This window comes from Otolemur garnettii, unplaced genomic scaffold (assembly GCF_000181295.1).
Source record: "Otolemur garnettii isolate 467f Iridium unplaced genomic scaffold, OtoGar3 scaffold00014, whole genome shotgun sequence".
NCBI lineage: Eukaryota > Metazoa > Chordata > Mammalia > Primates > Galagidae > Otolemur > Otolemur garnettii.
Genome location: NW_003852409.1, coordinates 5853821 through 5858636, shown reverse-complemented (window position 1 = coordinate 5858636; position 4816 = coordinate 5853821). Strand labels below are relative to the sequence as shown.

At 43.1% G+C, this 4816-nt stretch overlaps 1 pseudogene across 1 annotated transcript; it reads left to right on the top strand.

Moving 5' to 3' along the window:
- Positions 1-902: 902 nt before the first annotated feature.
- LOC100958881 lies at positions 903-2021 on the top strand (annotated as a pseudogene). Its single transcript, XR_002772169.1, has one exon. The product of XR_002772169.1 is annotated as a heterogeneous nuclear ribonucleoprotein A1-like (transcript).
- Positions 2022-4816: the final 2795 nt, after the last annotated feature.

The following is a 4816-nucleotide window of genomic DNA, read 5'->3' as shown; positions in this document are numbered from 1 at the left end:
ACAGCTCACAGCAACCTCAAACTCTTGGGCTTAAGTGACTCTCTTGCCTCAGCCTCCCAAGTAGCTGGGACCACAGGCACCTGCCACAACACTTGGTTATTTTTTGTTGCAGGTGTCTTTTTTGTTTTTAGCTGGCCTGCTTTTTGTTTTTTATGGCCACAATGCCTGGCCATTTTTTGTTGCAGTTGTCTTTGTTGTTTAGCTGGCCTGGGCCAAGTTCAAACCTGCCAGCCTCAGTGGCTGGTGCCATAACCACCGTGCTACAGGTGCCGAGCCACATCTCTGGCTTTTCTTAGCAGATTTTTAAGGGGGGGAGGAGACATATATAGGAATATGTTTAAAGTGTACTTCTAAAGTATGGGTTAGAGTACTCATTCTAGCAAGTAGTCCTAGGGTTGTGGAAAAGGGTGTGTGGAGCTTCTCTTTTCAACCAAAAGTCCCCAAGTTTTGGTCTCAGCACCAGGGCTAGTCTCAGGCACAATCTCCTTAAAGAAGAAGCAAAACAAGTAAAACCCCAAACTTTACACTCAGTACTAGTTTTTTGTCTTTCTCTGTAGACTCCCCTATACCGAGGTTGTAGCCAGAATCCAGCTCAACTCTTAAAAACGTAAACTGGTTTTCATTTATTTATTCATTTATTCAACAAAAGTTTATTGAGTACCTAGCACTGTTCTGGGCTCTGGGAATAGAGCAATGAACAAGATAAATGAGACTCGACCTCATATAGCTTATGTTCCAGCAAGGAAAACAAACATTTAACAAAGTATGCAAATAACTTTTCATGATTTCAGATTATGAGAAGTGCTATAAAGAAAAGCAAAGCTGTTTAAAGGTATAGAGGGCTTTCTGTCTGTGGACGCTGCCAAGGAAGCATCGTTAAAGCCTCTCTTCCCACCACCGTCATGTCTAAGTCAGAGTCTCCTAAAGAGCCTGAACAGCTATACAAGCTCTTCATTGGAGGGTTGAGCTTTGAAACGACTGATGAGAGCCTGAGGAGCCATTTTGAGCAGTGGGGACGCTCACAGACTGCGTGGTAATGAGAGATCCAAACACCAAGCGCACCAGGGAGTTTGGGTTTGTCACATACACGACCGTGGAGGAGGTGGATGCAGCAATGAACGCAAGGCCACACAAGGTGCATGGAAGAGCTGTGGAACCAGAGAGGACTGTTTCCAGAGAAGATTCTCAAAGACCTGGTGCCCACTTAACTGTGAGAAAGATCTTTGCTGGTGGCATTAGAGAAGATACTGAAGACATCACTTCAGAGACCGCTTTGAACAGTATGGGAAAATTGAAGTGACTGAAATCATGACTGACCCAGGCAGTGGCAAGAAGAGGGGCTTTGCTTTTGTTACGTTTGATGACCATGATTCTGTGGATAAGCCTGTCATTCAGAAATACCATACTGTGAATGGCCATAACTGTGAAGTGAGGAAAGCCCTATCAAAGCAAGAGATGGCCAGTGCTTTGTCCAGCCAAAGAGGTCGAAGTGGTTCTGGAAACTCTGGTGGGGGTCGTGGAGGTGGTTTTGGTGGAAATGACAACTTTGACCGTGGAGGAAACTTCAGTGGTCGTGGTGGCTTTGGTGGCAGCCATGGTAGTGGTGGATATGGTGGCAGTGGGGATGGCTACAATGGATTTGGTAATGATGGAAGCAATTTTGGAGGTGGTGGAAGTTACAATGATTCTGGCAATCACAAAAATCAGTCATCAAATTTTGGACCCATGAAGGGAGGAAATTTTGGAGGCAGAAGCTCTGGTCCTTATGGTGGCGGCGGCCAATACTTTGCCAAACCACGAAACCAAGGTGGCAATGGTGGTTCCAGTAGCAGTAGTAGCTATGACAGTGGCAGAAGGTTTTAATTATTCCCAAGAAACAAAGCTTAGCAGGAGAGGCGGGCCAGAGAAGTGTCAGGGAAGCTACAAGTTACAACAGATCTGTGAACTCAGCCAAGCACAGCGGTGGCAGGGCCTCGCTGCTACGAAGAAGACATGTTTTAGACAATACTCATGTGTATGGGCAAAAAACTCAGGACTGTATTTGTGACTAATTGTATAGCAGGTTATTTTAGTCTCTGTTCTGTGGAAAGTGTAAAGCATTCCAACAAAGGGTTTTAATGTAGATTTTTTTTATTTTGCACCCATGCTGTTGATTGCTAAATAGTCTGATCATGACGCTGAATAAATGTGTCTTTTTTAAAAAAATGTGCTGTGTAAAGTTACTCTACTCTGAGGCTATCTTGGTAAACTTTCCAAAAGTGTGAAGCTAGAATTCCTTCAGGGTGATGCCAGGTTCTATTTGAAATTCATTTGCAACCTGCTTGGATGAAGAAGCCATTGTCTTCAGAAACCTTGGTGTAGTTGAACTGAGGGTTACTGTTGTAACCTGAAGCTCACCATTTAAAGGGGTCATACAAGGAAAATCATGGAATTATTGGTTATAAAGGTGATTGTTGGCATATCCTATGCAATATATCTAAATTGAATAATGGTACCAGATAAAATTATAGACGAGAATGGAAAAAAAAAGGTATAGAGGTATGTGAGTTATTTCTGATATGGTATCACAATTTTTTCCCCCTAAAATCACATTTAAACGGGGACATGAATGATATAAAGTAAGCTATGTAAAAACCTGGAGTACAAGATTCCAGGCAGAAAGCATAGCAAGGGGTCTGAGGTCCTGAGGTTGACACAAGCTTGGGCCTGTTTAAGAAGGTCAGAGAACAAAGAGAAAGGGGAAGCGGTCAGAAATGGCTTGGGAGAAAGAGCTCTTTTAAGCCACAGCAAGCAGCTGGGAAAGTGGAAAGTTTCTGAATGTTCTGCTGAGGTCCAGAAGAAACAACTTCTGGGAACAATGCTAACATCAGTGCTCTTACCTCCACTGCAAACTCCCAGATTCCCTCTATCATTGTGGTCTCAAACCCCTAGGCCACGGACCAGTACCAGTCTATCACCTGTCAGGAACCAGGCCGCACAGCAGGTGGTGAGCAGCCGGTGAGTGAGGGAAACTTCACCTGCATTTACAGCCTCTCCCTGCCACTCTCACACTGTCTCCTACCATTCAGTGGTGGCATTAGATTCTCACAGGATCATGAACCCTACTGTAAACTGCACATGCAAGGGATCTAGGTTGTGCTCCGTATGAGAATCTAATTTCTGATGATTTGAGGTAGAGATATAATGTGTTTCATCATTCCAAAACGATCCCCCCTCCCCAACCCTGGTTTGTGAAAAAAATTGTCTTCCATGAAACCAGTCCCTGGTACCAGAAAGGGTGGGGAGCTGATGCCCTATCAGAACCACAAAAGACAGAAGTACAAAAAAACTAAATCGTGCTAGAGATCAAGGAAGGGGGCCAGTCACATGCTACAGACATAGGGGTGTTTTTGTAAGATACAGTGCAGAAGAGACTACTTTAAAAAAAAAAAAATGTCCATTCTTAACCAACTACAACTCAGTCACAACAAGGAATAACTAAGCAGGGTATGAGTCGGACCCAAACAGAACACAGCCATTCACTTGGGGGCTGGGAACAGAGATGCGGGTAGAGTGAGGGAGTGTACTGGAATATATCTGGATACCCCCACCCCCAAAACCACTCTGGGACAGTTTACCTGATCCTGGAGGTCAAGCAGAATCCTCCACTCTCACTTACTGCACCATGCCTTCGATAAGGATAAATATGCCTGGCAAATATCCAGAGCACTGCCTTGGCTGTTATCTAACAAGGTCAACATTGCCAGGCAAAGAATAAAGGCATACGCCCAGCTATGTTCTAATTACACAGAAAACAAGAAACTGAAGCTCTTTTTTTGGTATATAAGTGAATTTCCTAGCCACAAGTGCCTCTGGGCCTGGCTCTTTCCACACCATTCCCAGACATCTTGGTGCTAAAACTAGCAAAGAAAAATTACATTAAAATCAAAATTTTCTATATGTCCTTCTTTTGGACATCTTACAAACTCTGAGGAGCTCCATCTTAATTTTCCATGCAAGACTATCAGAAACTACCTTAGGCCTGTGTCCTTGAGAGTGTGAAAATGAAAACATAACATTTTTAGGTGATAAAAAGATACAAGAGATGAAAAAGAAGAGAACCAGCCTGGAATCAGAGAAATATCTTCCAATGAAAGATAAATGCTGCAATAAGTAAGAAATGTTAGAATATTCTAAATCAAGATTTTGCAAGATTCCAGAGGACCTTCAAGCTTCCAATCTAGCATAGTCATGAGACATTAATAAAAAAAAATCTGAGGAGGGAGGAGGGGGAGGGAAGAGGTGGAGGGAGGGGATTTGGAGGGATCACTTCTGAGGTTTATCTTACAAGGGTACAAGTGAATCTTTCTAAGAGTAGAATGTGAACGTTTTAAAATAATAACTAAGAAAATGACACGAAGGCTATGTTAACCAGTTTGATGGAAGTGTTTCAGATTGTGTGTGAAAACCCCACACTGTACCCCAGAAGTGCGTTAATGTACATAGTTACCATTCCATAAAAAAATAACAAACTAAAAAAAAGAAAAAATCTAGAACTATTGGTTGTAGTGAGTTTGATAAGTATGTCTAAACACCAAATTTCTGAACCCTGTCCGGCCACCTCCTTTCGATACCTTGATAAAGCCCGCCTTACTTGGAGTATGTGCACAGGTGACAAGTTATGGCAAAAATCTCCCCAACCCAAACCATGCCGTCATCTATCCTCCAGAGCTGGGCTAGACGGAATGTCCTGGACTGAGATAGGTCTTCTTTCTGTCTACAGGGCTTTCTATGTTCCGGTTCTTTGATTAGCCTTCTAAGTGGAGGGAGCAAATTT